Source organism: Heptranchias perlo, chromosome 32 (assembly GCF_035084215.1).
Source record: "Heptranchias perlo isolate sHepPer1 chromosome 32, sHepPer1.hap1, whole genome shotgun sequence".
In the NCBI taxonomy this organism is placed as follows: domain Eukaryota; kingdom Metazoa; phylum Chordata; class Chondrichthyes; order Hexanchiformes; family Hexanchidae; genus Heptranchias; species Heptranchias perlo.
Window position 1 is genome coordinate 25,052,110 of NC_090356.1, and position 23,019 is coordinate 25,075,128.

Here is a 23,019-nt window from a genome sequence, read left to right on the forward strand (position 1 = left end):
TGGGGTAAATAGTCCACTGGCCACTAAAGGGTTATTTGTACGATCCTGTGCTCCCAATGGGGAAGTTCAAAGGGAGCACAGATGGAGACATTGTAGGCTGGTTCTCCAACCCATGTTCCAACTCTTAATGACCAATTAGTGACCCTGCTGTAAAGTGCACATGTTAATGTTAGGTACATACAGCTTGGGAATAAACTGTGATGCCCTACATGGTCCAATAGCCTGATAAACAATCAGTTAATCTGTTTTTGCTGGTGCTGGCTGACACCGGGAGAACTATACTGCTCTTCAAATAGTGTCATAGAATCTTTTATGTCTACCAGTCTTAGTTCAATGTTTCATCTGAAAGACAGCATCACTGACAATGGAGCCCTCATAAGCTTCTGACTCGGAGGCGAGAGTGCCAGCACTGAACCAAGCTAACCATTTTGTGTTTTGGGCTTTCTCCAACAGGGGTTGATCATGGATGAAAAATCCTTACAGAAAATAGAGAGGGAGACTTTTGATACCATCAGTCCGGACTCATACGCCGAGGTAAAAGATCAGTGAGATAACTTACTGTTCCAGTCAGCATCGACTGGGTATTTTATTTTTTAAAGAAGACAGTCTTATGGGGTAAAAACAATAGCCTAGAAATTAGTTCAAACCCGACTTCGGGCACGAACCCAGCACCAACTTCGAATTGTCACACTGAAGCTGATGCGCAAGAGGACCACGTGATATTGGTCCTCTTGCGTTACCAGGACATGACCGGCATGCTGGGGAGGCTAGTGGTGGCCCAAGAGGCCGTGCACCAGTTGTGAACAAGACCACAATCCACCGAAGATTGACCTATGACCGTCTGTACGACTCAGTACTGCAGTGTACAGTGTATTTACTGAGCCAGTGCGGGGGGGATTCAGTATTAACATATACATCAAAATGCCCACCATGTGCCTGTGCTTAAACTTCACGATGGCCTCTGTGGTATGATAGGGAACTGTAGTCTTCTACTTCTCATCCTTGATTAAATTGTTCATGGTGTAAGGGGCGTGTTTATGAAAGTGAGGGGTGTCAATAGCCACTATCAGTTCAGGCCGCTCCACATCATGGCTACTATCGACACCACAAACTGCCGGCTCACAGTGGAGAGGATATCCAAGAAGATCGCGCATATAGACACAGACATCAAGTTTTTACAGAGATGCAAGAAAGCAGACAAGATCCCGAAAGGACTACAGATCACGAACCCACTCAAGTCGACATACAATTCAGATTACGCTGAGAGACTCTGCCGTCGTACCTCTCGCACACTCCGCAACCATCTCGTACACCAACTCTACAGCAGACGCCGCAACCTCGAAACCAAGATAGAGCCCATACTCTCAACCTGTACTCAGGACACGGCAGACCAGCTACGAGACACTGCCAAACAGACGAGGCAACGGAACTACGCTGCCGACATGAAAACCAAGAGCAGGAAGCTTGAGAAACTCGGCATCACCACCAGCATCAACCAAGCCTCCCCCGGTAACACGGTTGCAACCACAGGGAAGTAACGGCATCTCCACATCATCGTTCCTAATATAGATTTGGTATTGTACCAGTTAATTGCTGTCAATTTATGCAAATAACTAGTCAAAGATTATGGAGTAATAGTATGAGTCCGGGCTGCTGGTGGGAACTTTCACTGCTGGCGGTGCATATCAGAAGCTCGGGCATGTGTTGCTTATGATTCTCTGGCCATTTGTTTGAAAATGTTGGGTAATGCAAGCCCGGATTTTCAATATGCTTTGATGGGGGACGAGACTCCTGCTGGTAGCTACAACTGTTCTGGTAGATAATGTCCAAAGAGTGAGTTCAAAATAGTGTGGTTGAAACAAATTTAAATTGGGCCCGTAGTCAGTAACTGATCGTATTGCTTATCCTTGAATTGACTCTTGGTAAGTCATTACCTGAAGTAGCACAAACATATAATAAAGATTTATGACTTGTTAATAACCTGCTGGAACCCAGTTAGTGGCTGTAAATTAAAATGGTGCACTCAATCTTGGTCAAGGGGTAATAATGTTCTTTGAAGATAAAGCTGTAAGGGCTGAAGTTTGACGTGGCAAAACAATGGCTGGAAGCAACAAATGGGTGAATGCATTGACAAGTACTGCCACAAATCTAGCTGCCAAGATTGAGAAATCAATACCCTCAGCCAACAGTCTGTTGTATTAAATTAGTAGAGAAATCAAAATGGAATTTAGCATGATTAGTAGACACTGGGAAAGAAGTCAGAATCCACGCTTGTGTGGTACTTCTCAGTTAGTTAGTGTCACCATGCCGACTCCTGTACCTGTGCAAATTGAACACTTACACCTAATGCATCTTGTTAATGACCCCCTGGTTTGTGAAAATCTGATTGCAATGAGAAATTTTCAATGCATTAGTTATTTGCAGTAAGACGTTCAAAGATTTTTTGATTTCCCATTCGCTTATTGTTGCAGCAAGAGCCAGGTTTGGGGCACCACGGGTGGCTCTGCTGCACAGGAGGGGAGGAAGAAGAGTGGCAGGGCTATAGTGATAGGGGATTCAATTGTAAGGGGAACAGATAGGCGTTTCTGCGGCCGCAAACGTGACTCCAGGATGGTATGTTGCCTCCCTGGTGCTAGGGTCAAGGATGTCACGGAGCGGCTGCAGGGCATTCTGGAGGGGGAGGGTGAACAGCCAGTAGTCATGGTCCATATTGGTACCAACGACATAGGTAAAAAAAGGGATGAGGTCCTGCAAGGCGAATTTAAGGAGTTAGGAGATAAATTAAAAAGCAGGACTTCAAAGGTAGTGATCTCAGGATTACTACCGGTGCCACGTGCTAGTGAGTATAGGAACAGGAGAATAGACAGGATGAATGCGTGGCTGCAGGGATGGTGTAGGAGGGAGGGATTTAGATTCCTGGGACATTGGGACCGGTTCTGGGGAAGGTGGGACCTGTACAAGCGTGACGGGTTACACCCGAGCAGGACCGTGACCAATGTCCTCGCGGGGGTGTTTGCTAGTGCTGTTGCGGAAGGTTTAAACTAGAGTGGCAGGGGGATGGGAACCTGAGCGGGGAGTCAGAAGGGAATAAAATTGAGAGCAGCAAGAGAGGGGAAGACCCAGGGGAAATCTACAATACAAATTGTACAAACAGTTGTTCAAGAACAAGTGAGAGGGAAAAGCGTAGAGCAGCGGAAAGAAAGTGTACTTTAGGCACGACAGATAAAATAAAAACTAGAAAGCGAAAGGCGATTAACCCAGCATCAAAGCTGTGGCAGGGGGTTGGGAACCTGAGCAGGGAGACAGAGGAAAGCGTGTCAGGAAGGGACAGAAGGTATGGAGTAAAAGGTAAAGTGTTAAAAAAGGAAAAAGCAGGAACTAAGTGTCACAAAACATATTTGAAAGTTCTTTATCTGAATGCACGTAGCATTCATAACAAAATGGACGAGTTAACGGCACAAATAACTATGTATGGGTATGATCTTGTGGCCATTACAGAAACATGGCTGCAGAGTGACAACGACTGGGAATTAAATATGCCAGGGTATTTAACAATCAGGAAGGACAGGCAGGAAGGAAGGGGAGGTGGGGTGGCTATGTTAATAAAGCAAGGAATCACTGTAATACAGAGAAATGATATTGGGACAAAGGATCAGGATAATGAAACAGTTTGGGTAGAGATAAGGAATAATAAGGGGAAAAAACCACTCATGGGTGTAGTATATAGGCCTCCTAATAGTTGCATCTCTGCTGGAAGAAGTATTAATCAGGAAATAGTCGGGGCATGTAATAAGGGAATAGCAGATAATTATGGGGGATTTTAACTATCATATTAACTGGACAAATCAAATTGGGCAGGGCAGCCTTGAGGAAGAGTTTATTGAGTGTACTAGGGATGGATTTCTTGAGCAGTATGTAACTGATCCTACAAGGGGGCAAGCAACCTTGGACCTGGTCCTGTGTAATGAGCCAGGATTAATTAATAATGTCCTAGTTAAGGATCCCCTTGGAATGAGTGACCATAACATGGTTACATTCCATATCCAATTAGAGGGTGAGAAGGTTGGTTCTCAAACAAGCGTACTGAGCTTGAATAAAGGAGACTATGATGGTATGAGAGCGGAATTGATTAAAGTGGACTGGGAAAATAGATTAAAGGGTAAGACGGTACATGAGCAGTGGTGTTCATTCAAGGAGTTATTTTACAACTTTCAAAAAAAAAATATTCCACTGAGGAAAAAAGGGTGTAAAAGAAATGACAGCCATCCGCGGCTAAGTAAAGAAATTAAGGATAGTATCCGACTAAAAACAAGGACATATCAGGTAGCCAAACTTAGTGGGAGGATAGAAGATTGGGAAGTCTTCAAAAGACAGCAAAAAGTAACGAAAGGATTGATTAAGAAAGGGAAGATAGATTATGAAAATAAATCTGCCCGAAAGCTTGTGGGATTAAAAATAAAATCGTTGGACTATAACTTGGTGTTGTAAAATTGTTTACAATTGTTAACCCCAGTCCATCACCGGCATCTCCACATCAGGAATGGAAAGGTTGCTGGTCATCAGTGCACTAATGCTCACTGACTGGGATTAGCTAAATGCAAATTAGGACCGGCCCATAGCGCACAAGTCCCTTTTAACAATGGTATAGTTCTACTGATGTTTATGTTTGGTTAAAAGCAAATTTTGTTGACCACTTGATGGATTAATGGATGAAAGCACAGCCTGGTATAACAGCCCTTAGACCACAAGATCCCAAGGTTGCATCCCTCATCTGTGTTAATTATCTGGGCTCTGATATTAGCAAGGAGGCGGGATAGCGGGGGGAGGGGGGGTGATTGGGAGTGTGGGTTACCCGCCCAATAAAATCTGTCCGTTCCGCACACGATTGCGGGTCAATTGGAGCCACTTTACATGGCTTCCGGGTTTGTCGTCCGAAAGCTGCGCAGCGGGCGGACTGCGCACCCGCATCACAGGCTGTCAGCTGGAGGAGCTCTACTTAAAGGGGCAGTTCTCCAATGGCTGCTCCTGGAGTAAACACCCACTCAGCACAATGAAGCAGCCCAGGAGAAAGGCTGCTCCTAGATTTAGTGATGCCTCACTCCAGGTGCTACTGGATGGGGGTGAGGAGGAGGAGGGATGTGTTCTACCCGGCGGACGGGAGGAAGTGGCCTGCCTCTGCCACCAAGAAGGCCTGGCTCGAGGTAGCAGAGGAGGTCACCAGCAGCAGTAACATCTCCCACACCTGGATCCAGCGCAGGAAGAGTTTCAATGACCTAACTAGGTCAGTAAAGTGAGTTCACTTACTCATTCTCTTACATACCAACTTCCACATCACCGCCCCCCCACCCTACAACTCATCCTGCACTGCCAACACTACTCTATCACATCACTCCTCACACCCACTCAAAGCTTATCCTCAACTTACTCACCACTTCCTCACCTCCCCCATTAGTCACCCCACCACTACCACTCAACCCAATCCTCATACAACGTCATGGCTCTGTCTCATACTCACCCTCCGATGCATCTCTTTTACAGTCAGCCACACCCATACCAATGCATTCATCGGTTGGCCACGTCACCATCACTCACTCACGCGTCTGTACTTTCTCCCCTTATATGAAAAGGGACCCCAGAATGCACGGAAGAGGGCGAAATCCGGAGGGGGGCCGCAACAGATCGTCGTCCTCACAGACACGGAGCAGGAGGTGCTGGAGCTGAGCCACACCCTCTAGTGCCTGTCCGTCGGGGACACCGAGACTGACATCCAACAAACGTCTGGTGACAGAACTTTAAGATTCAGCACGCACAATATGAATTGATGTTAACATGCCTTGCCATCTTTAGCACCTCAGTATGCTCATCGTAACATGATACATCTGTGATCATGCTTAATATTGCCTTCTGTTCTCGTACAGGGTCTTCAGCGACCGCTGTGATGGCAGAGGGCGATTCCTCAGAGGACCTGCCGGCCACTGAGGGGGCGCCATCACATCTGAGCGAGCCATCCACCAGCGCAGATACTCACACCTCGGTGGGTCCCCGTCCTCAGTTAGTTGGGGTCGCACATGGTGAGTTACCACACACGTGAGCACGAGCAGACATTGGTGGCAGGGGCAGCTGTGGAGAGTCCACGTCGATGGGAGCACTCCTCTCCAGGCTCTGCTCAGCTGGATACAGATGCTGAACCCCGGAGGCCATCCATGAAAAGGAGAATGATCGAGGGGCAGCAGCACATCTGCGAGGTGCTGGAACAGGTGCCAAGCGCACTCTCCACAATAGGATGGAGGAGTCCAACTTCTGCATGAGTGGAATGGTGGCACAGGGACGTGAGGGCATCTCTGAGATACTGTCGGGAGTAAGTGCGGAAATGTCTGCCATGGAGGGAAGGCGAGCTTCCATGGAGCTTCAAGCATGACTCACAAATGAGTCCATTCAGGCCTTGACAACGGCCGTTCGAACTCAGGGTAAACAACATTCTGCCACCTTAAATAGGCAGGCAGATACACTAGCACTGGCCTTACAATGCTTCACATATGTTCTCCAAACTGTTGTCCAGCAGAGTGGTAGGAGTGGTGTGGGCCTGGCTCAGGGGAGAGATGATGGCGAAAGGGAACAAGGAAGTGGGGACACCACTCAAAGCGCCTGCCCCCGTCTCACCCGTTGCCCCCCTCTCAACCAGTACTCACAATGCTGCCTCCTCTCCAGGTGGCTGAGTCTGCCACTGCACAGGTGCAGGTGGAGCAGTCTTTGGAGGGGCCCTCACGAGCACCAAAACCCAGAGGGCATAGGCCCAAAGCATTTAATCGGTCAGGGCATGAACAAGAGCAACCTGCCACTACCTCTGCTGCAGCCACAGGGGATGCACCATGTAGAAGTAGTCGGAAGCGAAAGGAGAAGGTTTTGTGAGCACGAAGGGGATGCACAAGGTTGTTTGATGGTTGGTCATGTTTTAAAATTTTTATTTGCTTTTTGTTAAACTCACATTAAATATTATTATTGTCACCACTACTGCTACGTCTTGGCCACAATTGACTGGCTTCTGTAATAAGGCCCTTTCATGAGGTTCACCATGAACAGCGACACATGATGCCACCCATTGGGTCACTCTACAGTGGGTGTATGTGTAGTTGCAGGACTGTTTTGTGCAGGGAGGGGGGTGGGGGCTGGCGTGGGTGCTGCTCTTTCCAGGTGGTGTAAGACTGTCTGTTGTTAGGAGAACCGTTCACATATCAGTGACTTCCTGGCCTCGAGCAGCCAGGTGAGCCGCTGTTCTACCCATGGGTTGCTACTGCTCCTCCTCCTCCTCCTCTTCCTCCGCCTCAGTGTGGGTGGCAGATGTGGATGGGGCCTCCTCAAGCAGCACGCCTCTCTGTTGTGCCTTGTTGTGCAGGGCACAACACACGACTATAATGCGTCCCACTGTCTGGTGCGTATTGAAGTGCTCCCCCAGAACGATCAAGGCACCTGAAGTGCATCTTGAGCAGCCCTATAGCCTGCTCAATTGTAGACCTGGTGGCGATGTGGCTGTTGTTATATCGACGCTGTTGCTCGGTGGTGGGGTTCCTCAAAGGTGTCATGAGCCACGTGTGCAGGGGCTATCCCTTGTCCCTGAGGAGGCAGCCCTTATGGGTGTTCGGTGCATGGAAGAGGGGCAGGATGTTGGATTCCCGGAGGATGAAGGAATCATGGCAGCTGCCAGGGAGTCTGGCGCACACATGAAGGAATCTCTTGCGGTGGTCACAAACAAGCTGCGCGTTGATGGAGTGATACCCCTCCCTGTTGATGAACAGTCCTGGCTCGTGTGGAGATGCTCGTATTGCTATATGGCTGCAATCGATTACACCCTGCACCCTTGGGAAGCCAGCCACAACATGGAATCCCACTGCCCTCTTCGTCTGGCTGAGGTCGTCCATGGGGAAGTTGACGTGGTGCGAGGCCCTGCGAAACAAGCAGTCGGTGACCTGCCTTACGCACTTGTGTGCAGATGACTGAGAGACCCCGATGTCCCTGGTGGCATCCTGGAATGATCCGGAGGCGAAGAGGTTGAGGGCAGTAGTGATTTTGACAGCGACAGGTAAGGAAATGGTGCTCGGCCCAGCCGGGAGCAGCTCGGCCTGAAGGATACTGCGGATGTCCGCGACTACCTGGCGACTGACTCTGAGCCTCCTTATGCACTGCTCCTCAGAGGTCCAGAAAGCTGAGCCTCGGTCTGTATACCCTGTGGTGAGGGTAGTGCCTCCTGCGACGTTGCTCTCTCTGTCGTTGCCCTACGTGCTCTTGTGCAGGTGCCTGTGGAGCAGCACTGTGTTGTAGAGCTCCACATAGCGGAGGTGGATGCTGTGCCTGGCAAGGCTGGTGATGTTGCTCGGCATCGGATGATGTAGTAGTGAAAGCAGCCATGGCGCCCCCCCATCCTGAGGGCACTCAGCAGGAGGCCATATCTGCGGAGGGTCTGCAGGGTCTAATTCTCTTAACTAAACTTCAGCGACGACCAGTGCATCAGACGTCTTCGGTTCACTAAAGAGGTCGTGACTGAAATTTGTCAACTGCTGCAGCCACAATAGCAGCCTCAACGCAAAGCAAGGACAGCACTGCGTGTGGGGGTCAAGGTGACCGTGGCTTTTAATTTTCATGGCTCTGGCTCCTTTCAGGCTGCTGCTGGAGATATAAGCATCATCTCGCAGTTTGCAGTGCACTGCAGCATAAGGGAGGTTATTGAGGCTCTCTGTACACATTCATCTCATTCCCTCTTGTCAGAGACAAACAGGAGGAGCGAGCACGAGGTTTTGCTCGCATTGCTGGCTTCCCCATGGTGCAAGGTGCCATTGACTGCAAGCAATTGCCTTGCTTGCTCCTCATCTGAACTCGGGCATATTCATGAACAGAAAGGGATTCCACTTCCTTAATGTGCAGCTAGTGCGCAGCCACAGGTAGCGCATCATGCAGGTCAGTGCTCGCTATCCTGGCAGCAGGCATGATTCGTTCATTCTGTGGCAGACCTCTTCCACTTGTATTTCAACCAGCACAGCAAGTCAGTCAAAGGCTGGCTACTGGGCGACAAGGGTTATCCCCTCATGCCATGATTCATGACTCCGGTCGGGAACCCGCGCACACGTGCTCGGCAGGCCTACGAGAGCCATTCTGCCACAAGGAACATCTTGGAGTACACCATAAACAACTTTAAGCAATGCTTCCGCTGCCTGGACTGTTCTGGAGGAGCCCTGCAGTACTCAGCTGAACGGGTATCAAGATTTATCATTGTATGCTGCATGCTGCACAACCTGGCCATTATGAGGGAACAGCCCAAGCCACCGCCTATCAGGTGAGAACCTGAGGCGCATGAGCAAGGAGGTGGAGGAGGAAGAAGAGGAAGGGAGACTACAACGTATTCAGGCCCTTTCTGCCAGGGATCTAAGTGATCAGATTATTAATGAGCAATACCAGTAACCTCAACGACACCTCCCCATTCACCAACAGTCCCACACTCCTTACCTTTCTTCTCTCACATGACCATCAAATCATCCTCCTTTTTATACACATTGCTTCCTCCCTCAGCTCACCACAGAAATAAAAACCACCACCAAATGCAAATACAAATCCACGTTTATAAATGAACTCATGAAATTATGCAAACAAAATGAGACTATTCATCCTTGAGCATTCCCTTAGTGCCTTTACCTATCCTGGTGCTCCTACGAGGTGCATCCCCAGTGGCCGGAGCATGGGTGGTAGAAGACTGCTGACCTTCAATTGAGGAGACTGCAGATGGCCTTGGAGGACGACCTCGAGCAGCTCTGGGCTGGGAGGGCCCTGCTTCAGATTGTACCATCCCAGCCTGGGCTGCAGCAGTCTGGGCCTGGTTGGCTGACAGGCAAAGACAAGGGCACTGGCGAAGTGGCAGGGGTGGGAGCAGGAATGCTGTCATCCTGAGAGAGGACAGCAGGTTTCTGTTCCATGGAGCCACTGCCACTCTCCAGGGGTGGCGTCTCAGCAATCCTGGTGATCTGATGGAGAATGGATTGCTGGACTGCTGTGATGCTCTGGAAGCCCCTTTCAACAGTGGTACCCAGAGCCATGATGGCAGCACTCTGACCTTTGATGGAAGCTGTGATATCGGTCATCAGATGCTGCATCATGGTGGGTTCCACAGGTGCACTGATGGAGGTGACCACTCGTTCCATGTGGGAAAGAAAGAATGGGCTCCAAGCTCTGTGCAAAGCCTTGTGCCAAGTTGGAGCTGGACTCTTCAATGCCCCTTGACATTGTGCGCAGGCTTTCTGGCAGGCTTTCCAGTGCACCAAGCATTTGGTTGTGTACGTCCATCAGCCTTCTTCTGTAACCTGGCCCATCGAAGTCATCATCTGACTCCTCTGCAGCAGAACTAGTGTGCGCCTTCACCCTCCGGTGAGCTGGCACCTGCGGTATCTGTTCCCCCCAACTCTGGCTCCTGTGCACTTGTGCCCAGTGTCTCACCATGTGCACATCCCTCCTCTATCCTAGCCTTTAAAGTACGGGCAATGTCAGACTCTGAGCTGGTGGCTGTGAGTCTAAGATTGAGCGATGGTGTGTCTTCAGCATCTCTGTCTTCTTTCTCCGCCTCCCCTGACTGGGAAGATTCCAGTTCTTGGGTATCTGAAATGACAAAGGGACAAGGGATGGGTTGTGGTGAGGAGAGAGGAGAAAGTAAGAAGTGCGTGCTTACACCATTTGCAGCACGTGAATCAAAAAAGATTGTGGGAGAAGGGAGAAGCGGGAAGAGAGAAGGAGGATTAGGTATGCAGAGGACCTCATCATCGATCCCTCCAACACTGCCAGTGGCCACAGGCTCAGCGATGACACTTCCCATGATGGCCAGCACTGTCTCCTCCACAGGAGTTAAAATGTGTAGGCACGCTTGTTCTCCTCCAGTTGTTTCTTGCTGCCTCCTGTTATGCGCCACCTTCTCCTGCAAGAAAGAAGGAAGTGTGTCAGTGAGTGTCCTGCAAGATGTTTAGGTGATGTGGCAGTCATGATTGAATAGCTGCCAGTGTGTGCAGTTTGCATCAGTGTTAAGTGTGTGAGGGTGAGATAAAGCAGATGATTTGAATAGTTGAGTACTGATTGAAAGAGATTGATGGTAGATGAGTGAAGTGGGATGTAGTGCATTGAGCAGTGGATGAGGCTAGTGGTGCAGTTGGTAGGATATGCCACATGAAACTTGAGCTCACTCACCTTGACAACTTGTGTTAAATCATTGTTCTTCTTCTTGCACTGCATCCATGTTCTTGGGAGCTATGCTCTTGGCATTTACCTCCTCCACTTCTTCCTCCCACTGCCTTTTGAGCATATGTCTGGAAAGCCTCCTGTCCCCCTGCGGATACAGGATGCCCGTCATTCTTTCCACCTCTTACACCAAGGCCTCCAGTGCATCAGAGAACCTTAGTGCACGCTCTCTCGCAGGTGCAGCCATTCTGAAAAATATTACAGCACTGAAACACTTCACAAACGACTTCCACCACTTCTTGCAGCCACAATGTACCTTCTCTTTAAGGAGGTGCAGGCTGCCTTTAAGAAGCGGGAGCCACTCACGATATCGGGGCTTACTGGTGATGCGTGCAGCCAATCACCAGCGCAGGTAGCGCTGGCTGGACGCAGCAATCATTTAAAATAGCAGGCAGCGTGAATGTAACGTGCTGCCTGCATCGCGTACCGCACTCCCTGCACCCATTTTCAGGGGTTATCCAATTTAACCCCCAAAAAGTCTGGAAACAGTTCACAAGCAATTAATCAAACAGGCCAGCCAGATAGTCACCTTACATAACTTGAGATTAAGTACATCTCAGAAAGAAATATGCTAACTTGTTCCTCAGCAAATCAGAATACAGTCCTTGTACGAATTATGTAAGTGTAAACTTAGAGCTAAATTTAACCCCATGTGCTATATAGTGAGACAAACCAAACTGTTAGCACACAAAATGTGTTTTTTGTACACTCAATTCCTTTCAAGAACAGGCACATTCTTTGAAGGTCAGTGTGTCAGATAAATTGATCAGCTGAACAATCTAACAATCTTTCTAATCGCTTAATGGAAAGGCATCAGGATAGTCACCTGGAGTGTTGATGAGGACCACACACAGACATCATCTAGGTTAGGGCAGTTTGGCACAATTTCAACCTGCAATAAATGGTTAGGTACATTGGAGCTGATTTTCACCTGCAGGTTTAAGTCAATTCTAAATGGTTGAGAACCATTGAACAATTTAACCTTATAGTACAGAAGGAAGCCATTGGGTATGCTGTGTCTGCATCGGCTCTTTGCTAAAGCAATTGAAAACTAATCCTACTGATATCTCTCTCCCCATCTCCCTGTATCTTCCTCTGCTACAAATATTTCATATTGAGGGGTGGCTCAGAAGCCAGTCTTACCTTCCCCAATGCATATCGCTTTTGTTGGGCCACTAATCTCCAGGGCTTCCTGCTCCATTTGGGTGAGGGCCATAATGGGTGTTCCTCCCTCAGTCGTCCCATCCTGGCATTATGTGCTGTTTTGATAGAGAGGACAAGTGAGTGGCTGTTGAAAAGGAAAGTTGACATGTAGGGCATTTGCTGAGAACTGGAGAAAAAGCAACATAGAATCAGAATGGGGAGTTGATGAATGGAAAGCCAGGTATCTGGATTGTGAAGTAAGGAAGGAGTCCTGAGAGGAGTTTGCTGGTTCTGCAATTGTCACCATGTGAGAAGAGAATGCTGTTAGTATCGGTACGAAGACAGCAAAGGAAGAGGTGAATGTGCTTGGAATGTGCCCTGGTGATTGGTGGTGTAGGATGTTATGAAGGGAAAGGAATTGTTGAGAGTTGGGGGTGAAAGGACCGTTGGCAGGTGTTATTAAGAGAGATGGAGAGATGAAGAGCTGTACTCACCATTGTTGCTCTTGTGAAGTCATTGCACTTCTTCCTACATTGAATTAGGGTCCTTGGGGTGATGCTGGTGGCACTGACCTCCTCAACCATCTTTCTCCAGGCCTGCTGAATATTGGTCCTGGGTATCTTCTTCCAGTGGTGGGAAAGAGTTGTTCCCTCCTTGCCCTGACCTCCTCCACCAGGACCTCTTGGGACATAACAAAATCTGGGACTAGCCCCCTGACTCATTTTTGGTACCAGAATTGTGTCCGGCACAGTTGCAATGAGAGCTCAAAGCAGGGAATGCATCCTCCCTTTAAGAGGCGCTTTAAATAGACCTTGGATGCCAGAAATTGTGCTATGAAAATGGGAAGGCTGCTCATTTCCTGATGTGATCATGTGGACAGCCCACCTATCACATTCAAATCAGGCCCAGGAGTTAAAATGACCCGATCCTCACACTGCCGACATCAAATGATTTACTTGACCTGTCCGAATCCTGCTGCCCGACATTCCGCTCCCACCTGACGGCCAGCTGCCACTTCCTGCTTGTTTATGGTGGACAACTGACCGGGAATAAGCAGATGAGGCCCGGGAGTTAAAATCGCCCGTGGCTCAAGCTGCCGAGGTCAGGAGGGTTTGGCGCTCGCCCCTGCCTGATTCCCACTCTGGGCCTAGTATTTCACAAGGCTTCACCGATGCCATTGGTACCGATAGGCCAGCTTTCTCACAGATTGGTGGCTACTCAAAGCCAGTACTAATGGCTTGGCATGAATGCACACAGATAATGGGGCAGTCTCTCAAGATAGCAGAACAGGCTAAATCTCCCACCAGCTATCTCTGGTGTTTGCACATATGGCAGAAAGGAGGACTAGGCTGCTCATGCAGCAGCACAAGAGGTGCAGCTTGCAGTAGATCCATTAGAGGACTTTGCTGACATGAGACGAGGGCCACCCCAGACCCAAAAAGCTCATACTAGCAGCACAGCAGAGCTACCTTATACACTCATATAGCACCTAGAAGAAGCACTAAATTAGCTTTAAGTGTTCATACTTCACACCAGTGGCAAGAAGCACAAAGCACATACACAAAAAATAGGCTATCAACATTACAGTTGCTTGAAAGTTGTTATGCATGCAGACATTGATCATGGAAGTGGCTTTCATCAGGTGTTTTCAAAAGGAGCTGTATGATTTAACGTGGACAGGAGAGGGCATGCAGATGATGGGATTTGAGGAGGGAAGGGGGTAGATGCTACACAGTACTGTTAATACGCTGGCCGGATGCAGAAGTGAAGAGAAAGCCTCCTGTATGAGAGTAGCACAAATGTCTCTTGCAGCCAACAACAGGTTTTCGTCCCCATCCTCTTCAGGCATGCGGCCACTCCTCTAGCTAGTAACCTTGCTGCCCTTGGGCATCTTCTTCCTCCAGGACCTCCTCCATGACGAGAATTTTTTGTAAGGCAAAATTGTGCAGCAGACAGCAAATAACTATGGATCCTTCAGACCTTAGCTGGACTATATTGCAGAGCACTAACAGACTGATCCACTTTCAACATTTTAATTGTGTGCCTTGATTTCTATGGTAGAAGAATGGATCTTGTTTTAGTGGTACTCAGCTGGCATCCTAGGCAAGTGCACAAGTATCATCAGCCACGGCTGTAACCAATAGCAACCCAGAGACTTGCCTTTCTGGGTTAAAGGGTGCTGGCATAGTGGACTGCCTCAAAATGAAGGTATTGTGCAGCTCTCAGGAAAGCACGTATTTACTTACATGATACGATGCTAGTGGTTGCAATCAAAATGGACATTCAGAGAGTGGAATCCTTATACATGATGGCTTTGATCAAAGGAGCCAGTATGGCCACATGGGTACAATCCATGATTCCTTGGACTTTGGGGAATCCTGCCATTCTGGAATTTGCATTGCCCTGGCAGTTTAGAATAACCCGATAGTGTAAATGTTCAGGGTGGTTCTGACCTTTACACCTGCTGGTAGTTTGGTGCCAGTAGTGGAGGTGGGCTGAAGGTTGGGTTGCAGCAAGTGGCATAACTCACTGCTGGTTTCCTTTGTGAAGTGCAGAATCTGTAAGCATTGTTTCTGGGACACTTGGAGGCTCCGTGCTTTGTATATTCTGGTGTGTGGTTACGGGCAGATGGACACAACTAGAAGTCCTGTCTGTTCCTTCATTCATTTGCTGCTTCCCTAAGGCAATCAATCTCTCTTAGATTGACTGCCATTTGGATACATCATTGCGTTACCCAATTATGGCACTTCCACAGCAAGTATGCCGGCTTCATGTAAGTGTACTTGCTGGTTGTCATACGCTGTGTGGAACCAGGAGGATTTCGGGGAGAGCCCAGCATCCCACTAGTCCCATCTCCAAAAGCGACATCACAATGGAGGGGGCAGGTGGCAGAATGTCTCACTGAGGCCAAGAAGTGGTGTAAATGAATTCCACCCCAAATTCCTCCCCCCCGCTTAGATTATATTAATTCCATACCAATAACAGCACTAAACTTCTAGGCTAGATTTTCTTTGAATCCTTTGAAAGTACCTGCTAGGCTCTTTAAGTCCACCTCTGCTTTCTCTGTAGCACCAAGCAATGCTGAATGTTTGTTTTATATTGACATGAGCGTAAATGAGGCAGTAATGATTGAAAATGGGATGTATGGTGTCACCACCTCTTATAAATGGCAGCCTTCTGCCACACATGGCCTCAAAATATTGGGCAGGAATTAAAGTGAGATCTCGTGTAGCCGATTCTCGCCCCTGCCCACCAGTCTGAACATTGGGAACTATGGATTTGAAAATCTGGGCTGTTAAATTATGGGAATGGATTTCAGTTAGATTATTGAGTTAGGTGGACCAAACCTCTGCAGCTCCTCCACCTCCTTATCCTGCAGGCTAATCTTCAGATTTAGACATTAAAAAAGTTTCTTCCATACTTCATTGGGCAGATGAAATCACTGAACTTTGCAAACCTTTAAAAAAATTCAGTCTAGGAATCACAAAACTATAACACAAGACTGCACATTCCAGCACAAACTCACCGAAACCAGCTTCAAAACAGTAAGCCCGAACAAAAATCAATAGGATTTGCCACGGCTCCATTAAGTGCTTAAGCTCTGCGGACTGCCAATCTCTTATCAGCAGCATTCAAAGGCACTAATTTTAAATTCAGATGCAAGAGAAAAATAATCTAAGGACTGTATTTTCCACCTCCTTGTAAATTCCATCAACCAACACCACGAAAAAAAAATTATCTGGTCATTATCACATTGATGTTTCTGGGACCTTGCTACGTGCAATTTAGTTGGCCACGTTTCCTACATCATAACAGTGACCACACTTCAAATGTACTTCATTGGCTGCAAAGCGCTGTGGGATGCCCTGAGGTTGTGAAAGGCGCTATATAAATGCAAGTCTTTCTTTTTCTTTTTCTTTTCCTCCAAAGTCAGTGGTCAGTATCAGGTCAGGCTGCAGTGAGTTCAGGTGCAATTCCAGGTCAGGAAACATCCCGTGTTTATTAACTGGGATCTTGGGTCAATTTCAGGATGTTTTCCTTGTTCCGCCAGCCTGTCAGTAAGAAGACTTCAAACTGCTACATTCTGCTATGTGGATTCATAAAGAAGATTTCCTTCAATTAGAAAATAATTTTCAGCTTCCCTGATGGCTCAATGGATAAAGGCATTGGCCAGTTAGCATTAAACCATACAGACCAGAAAGCCTAAGGTTTAATTTCCAGTTAGTGCTCAGTTACCTGATCTTAGCTAGGACAGCAGTAGGAGCACTACAATTTACCTTCGTACTCCTGCATTAGGAGGGTGAAAAGCCAGCTCGAGTTGCTACTCCTCATCACTATTCATTGGCCTGTGCTGGAAAGGCTGCAAATTTGCTTGGGCTTTTCCGGTGCACTCCCAGCGGAAAACCGTTGGGAATGAGGGTGATGCCCTGGAAATTAGGCCAGGACTCTGTTATGCTGGATTACAGGCTTCCAGCTGAGTTTCTGCAGGGCTTTGTTCGGGGCAAAACCTTCACCTGCCTCAAACAAGGTCCCCTGCTTCAGCGGGAACATGACTGAGGGGAAGGGTCTCCCAGGCTGGGAGTTTCCTCATCCTTGACCTGGAAACTGCGGGGCTAACAGTACACCAGGTAAGAGAAAGTGGGGCCCACCTTATGGTCCAGACCTGGGTTGGTCAGAATATGAAAACTCTTTGAGGTTCCAGTGTAAAATTTTTTAAGGCTACAATATAGAATTCTTTTATGAACGTAGAAAGATCATAACACTCAAGTCCTCTTTGAGCAGGAAATTTCTCCCTCAACCAACACCACTAAATTAGAATAACTTATCATTTATCTCATTTGCTGTTTGTACGGTCATACGTACGATCATACCAATTAAGAGCAGGAGTAGGCCATTTGGCCCTTCGAGCCTGCTCTGCCATTTGATAAGATCATGGCTGATCTGATTGTGGGACCTTGCTGTCCGCAAACTGGCTGCTGTGTTTGCCCACATAACAGTGACCACACTTCAAAAGTAATTAATTGCCTGTAAAGCACTTTGGGCTGTCCTGAGGATGTGAAAGATGTTATATAAATACATGTCTTTTTCTTTCTGAACACCAGTAAAAGAACATTGGTTAACACTGAGCCAATTGTGTGACAACCATAAATTAATTGGGTTTATTTTAAATGTGTTCTGAGAATATTTTATCTGAACTCGACAATTTGTTGCAGTGAATAACTATTTAATTATTACTTACATTGCTGGGCAGTGAGATTAACAGCAATCGCAATGGAATAGTAACATATGAATTTTTCATTTGTCGACATTCAAATAAATTATGAATGTATTTGTTTTAAGCTATTATCAGTTTTGCTATTCAGTAAATGCGACCAAAAATAATTTTGATCGCAATAATCAGAGCAACCTTAGTTGTAAAAGGCATTGAGTCAGTTATGCCTGATTGGCAGGTGTAAAAGGGGAATATCTGATGGGAAAAATGGATGGAAATCTGACATTGCCAGATTTTTTCCCAATTTTCCACAACTGGACCAACAACAACTTACATTTATATAGCGCCTTTAAAATAGTAAAACGTCCCAAGGCGCTTCACAGGAACGTTATCAGACAAAATTTTCACCGAGCCACATAAGAAGATATTAAGACAGGTGATCAAAAGCTTAGTCAAAGAGGTAAGTTTTAAGGAGCATGTTCAAAGTACCTTCAAAGAGGAGAGAAAGGTAGAGAGGCAGAGAGGTTTAGGGAGATAATTCCAAAGCTTAGGGCCTAGACAGCTGAAGGCATGGCCGTCAATGGAGGGGCGAAGGAAATCGGGGATGAACCAGAGGCCAGAGTTGGAAGAATGCAGAGTTCTTGGAGGATTGTAGGACTGGAGGAGGTTACGGAGATAGGGAGGGGCGAGGCCATGGAGGGAATTGAACACAAGGATGAGAATTTTAAAATCGAGGGACCGGGAGCCAATGTAAATCAGCGAGCACAGGGGTGATGGGTGTGTTACACTCCAGAATCGTCAAGGAAATAACATTGGGAATGGAAAAACATTCAAGAGCATTTTATGGGACACTAGGAATATTTCTTAAAAAGCGTAGAAGATCGTAAGGAAAAGTCAGAATGTTTTTAGAATACTCTTGCCTCACAAATCTACTCTAAAGTCTACTTCTGAGTCTTTTAAAAAAGACAAAAGCAAATAGAATTTACATCAGAGCATCTGGCTCTACGGGATATGGTGAAAAAAAGGACAATGTGTGGGAATAATGAGGTCACATACTACTTGGAAAATAAGAGTCTAAATGGGGTAGAGGAGCAAAGGGATCACACAAATCACTAAAAGTAGCGACACAGTTTAATAAGAACATATAAAAAGCAAACTAAGCACTGGGGTTCATTTCTAAAGGGATAGAATTGAAAAGCAGGGAAGTTATGTTAAACTTGTATAAAACCTTGGTTAGACCACACTTGGAGTACTGTGCACAGTTCTGGTCTCCATATTATAAAAAAGATAGAGGCATTGGAGAAGGTGCAAAAAAGATTCACAAGTATGATACCAGAACTGAGAGGATATACTTTTCAGGAAAGGCTGAACAAGCTGGGGCTCTTTTCTCTAGAAAAGAGAAGTCTGAGGGGTGACCTGATGGAGGTCTTTAAGATTATGAAAGGGTTTTTCGTAGAGAAGATGGTTCCACTTGTGGGGGAGACCAAAACTAGGGGCCATAAATATAGGATAGTCATCAATAAATGCAATAGAGAATTCAGGAGAAACGTTTTTACCCAAAGAGTGGTAAGAACACGGAACTCGCTACCACAAGGCAAATAGCATAGATGCATTTAAGGGAAAGCCAGATAAGCACATGAGAGAGAAAGGAATAGATGGATATGCTGATAGGGTCAGATGAAGAGGGATGGGAGGAGGCTCGTGTGGAGCATACATGCCTGCATAGACTAGTTGGGCTGAATGGCCTGTTTTTATGCTGTAGACGCTATGTAATTCTATGTAATCACTGCCAAAGGGTATTGGAGCTGCCTTATTATAAAAAAGTCAGATGCTGGCATAATGCGGCTCAGGCGATTATAATTTTGTAAAACAGTGTATTACAATGTTCAAATTCAATACTGTCTTTTGGTGTGATGAAACCTTACATCACAGCTGTGAATGGCTAAAATGATGAGATTTGTGAAATGTTATCAGTGTTGGATGACAACAAACTTAACTGGAGCAACTATATCAACACCAGGTCTACAAAAGCAGGGCAAAGGCTGGGTACTTCTCAAGCTCTCTCCACCATCTGTAAGGCTCAAGTCAGGAGTGTGATGGAATACTCATCACTCACCTGGATGAGTACAGCTGTACCAACACTCAATAAGCTCAACTTCATCCATAACAGAGCACTTCACTCAATATGTGCCTCAACATCCACCCCCTCTATCACTGGTGCTTTGTGGCTGTAGATCTACAGGATGTACTGCAGCAACTCACCAAGGTTCCTTCAACAGCACCTTCCTGCCCCACGATCTCTGACACAAAAAAAGAACAAGGGCAGCAATGTCTTCGGGAACATCATCACTTCCAAGTTCCCCTCCAAGTCACACACCATCCTGACACATCATTGTCACTAGGTCAATATCCTGGAACTTCCTATCTAACACCATTGTGGGAGTACCATCAGCACGACTGCAGCAGTTCACCAAACAGCTTCTCAGGCCATTAGGGATGGGCAATAACTACATCCTTGCCAGTGTCACCCACATCCTGAGAACAAATTAAAAAAGATTGGAGCAATGGGCGGGACATTGTCCTTTTACCTTTGGGATCTGGATTCGAACTGACCGCAGATGGGTGGGATGGAAGTCTGTTCTGTTTCCTGGCTTTAATTTGTCCTAAGTGGAAAGGTTTGGGCATTCTTTGCCTAGATCCTTTAAGGCATGAGCTCACAGCCTCCTGTCTCTAGTTAGCTATTAAATATATAAGCCAAGGGCTCACTTAACACTTCTCCCATTCCTTTAAGCACCATGGGATGAATGCCATCAGGCCCAGCAGCCCGATCAGGTTTGAGACCCCTGATTCTATTCTGGATTATATATACGCCCACTTTGATAGTCTCAATTATGATGCTGCTGCTCCTGATCAGTGGAGAAAGCGCTGAAATGGGTTAGCCTTCCTAAATAATGGCATGTCCTTGGGGCGTCTGCAGGCAGCAACTCAAGTAACTTTGTAGATGTCCCTAGTGCTAGGACACTTATAAATTGACAGTTATTGTCACCATGATGGCCTCTGGCAATGCTGGCTAGTTAGTAGATCTTGACTGGAGATCTTCCTGTAGGAGATGACACAGTTCTGTAATTGCCTCCCAGCTTAGTCAACATCCAACCAAGCCATGAATGGAGGCTCAGAGGCAGGTGGAGCAGCAAACCTATTGAGGGTCATCAAAGGGGAGACTGAGTTTGACCAGAGCACCAAGGCCCCAAAAAGGGTTAAATTAATCTTCAGCATATGTCTTAAATTATTGTAGCGTTCACAATGCTGCAGGTTCTTGTGTGACTGTAAACATGGAAACAGAAATGTCACACTTTGATAGCTCATTACTACAGAATGAGTCTGTGGTTACACGCAGTACACAGAGAAGCTCGTGAGCAGCACGAATATATAAAAACATATTATCCATCACCAGGGAAATGAATTGATAGATTGGGGGCATTCTGTCTGGGCTGGAGAAAGGAGGGCAGCATGGGATCTGCTCTTTTCAAAGAAAGGGGACTCACATGAATTATGAGTGGAGTTGGCAGCTTTAAGATTACTTTCTTCTGTTTCTAAAATTTTAAATAATTTAGTAAGAGCTGTGATTTTTTTTCTGCCCTCAGTGTCCTGCATAATGAAAGGTGGAGGGTAAAGAGCTGCAAATGTCTCTAAATGTATATAATATAGGTATTATATAAAAAATTTAAGATGTGTCCATCATAATTTAAGTTGTCACATTTTGTCACACATGCAAATTTCTGTGTAATGGTTTTAAAAAAGTATGAAAAAGAGAGCGAGTCTTTACCAGCTAGTTTCTTCTGACATCTAATTGACCTCAGGATCTGCCTAAGAGCTGACCTCAGGAATTAGACCTTGTGACTGTAAAGGCACAAACTAGGTTACACACAGTCGCACCTGAGCAGAATAATATATTGTGCATTACATGGTAAAAAAACAATGGCTTTATAAAGCAGCTTATGCACTGCCTTACTGTGTGCAATACCACGGGAGCTCTGTTAGTTATCCCCAAAACTAAATTAGTTGTGAAGTGTATGTGATCCAAACACTGGGATGAAAGAACTAGTTAACCCAGTCTGCAACATCATGAATTATTGCTGTTGATGCAAACGTTTTTTTTCTTGCTAACATGCATGGCTGAAACCTTTTTAACAGACGTGTGTTTAGGCTACATGATGATTCCTAGTCAGTGGTTTATACTTATCATGTGTCACTATTATCATGTGGAGCTATTTTATTTTCCACAAGGAAATTACTAAATGATTACAGCAAACTAACATATATTTAAGTTTTGCCTCATTTAGGCAACTTCCTTCCTCCGTGAGGATGCTGACTCATGCTGGGATATAGTTTGATAAAAGCTGGCAGTCTCTGGTACCTTGCTAAAGTGGCCAGTCTTCATGCAAGAGCCTATATAGTATTAAGTAGCTCAGTCAGATGAGTGCCAGACTTGTGGTCAGAGAGGTCCTCTAGAACCACAGAAGTTTAGGGCCCATTGTGTCCAAGCTATCTCTTTGCTGGAGCGATCCAAAACTAATCCCACTGCCTTGCTCTCTCCGCATATTCCTGTATTTTCCTCTGCTTCAAATGTTTATCTATTCTTCCCTTAAAAGATGAAATTGTTTTTGTCTCAACTACCCTCTGTGGCAAACCATTCCATTCTCCAACAACTTTCCACACAAAGAAATTTCTCCAAATCTCTCTCCTTACTCTCTTAGTGATAATTTTAAATTGATGACCTCCCATTACTGACTCCTCAACCAGAGCAAATAGTCTTTTCCTATTCATGCTATCGAAACTCTACAGAATTTTATAAACCTCAAGCAAATCTCACCTTAGCCTTCACTGCTTCAGTGAAAATATTGCCATAATCTCAAGCATCTTCTCACAGTTATTATTTCTTATCCCTGGTATCATCTTGTGAATCTATGCTGTATACTTTCTGAGGCTTTAATGTCCCTTCTATAATGGGGCACCACCTCTGCACACAGTACTCTTTAGCCGAACCATTGCCTTGTACAATCCTATCATAACGGGCCCGATATTAGGAGGGAGGCGGGTTGCCAGCTGGGGGGGGGGGGGGGGGGGTCGACTGGGTGCTTGGGTAACCCACCCAGTAAAATTGGTGGGTTCCCCATGCGATTGTAAGTAAATTGAAGCTACTTACCTCGGCTTCCGGGGTTTGCGCTGGAAAGCTGCGCAGCGGGCGGACTGCGCACCCGCATCATAAGCTGTCAGCTGGAGGAGCCCTATTTAAAGCGGCAGTCCTCCACTGACTGATGCTGCAGAAAGGAGCCAAAATTACAGCATGGAGCAGCCCAGGGAAAAGGCTGCTCCCAGGTTTAATGATGCCTCATTCC

General features: G+C 46.5%; 1 long non-coding RNA gene across 3 annotated transcripts in view; it reads left to right on the forward strand.

Moving 5' to 3' along the window:
* The window catches only part of LOC137300862 (uncharacterized), a 310,362-nt gene that overhangs the window by 202,669 nt on the left and 84,674 nt on the right, over nucleotides 1-23,019 (forward strand). For all 3 annotated transcript variants that reach the window (XR_010958169.1, XR_010958167.1, XR_010958168.1), the window contains exon 4: nucleotides 454-534. This is a non-coding gene — a long non-coding RNA (uncharacterized lncRNA). The remainder of the gene's footprint in view (nucleotides 1-453; nucleotides 535-23,019) is intronic.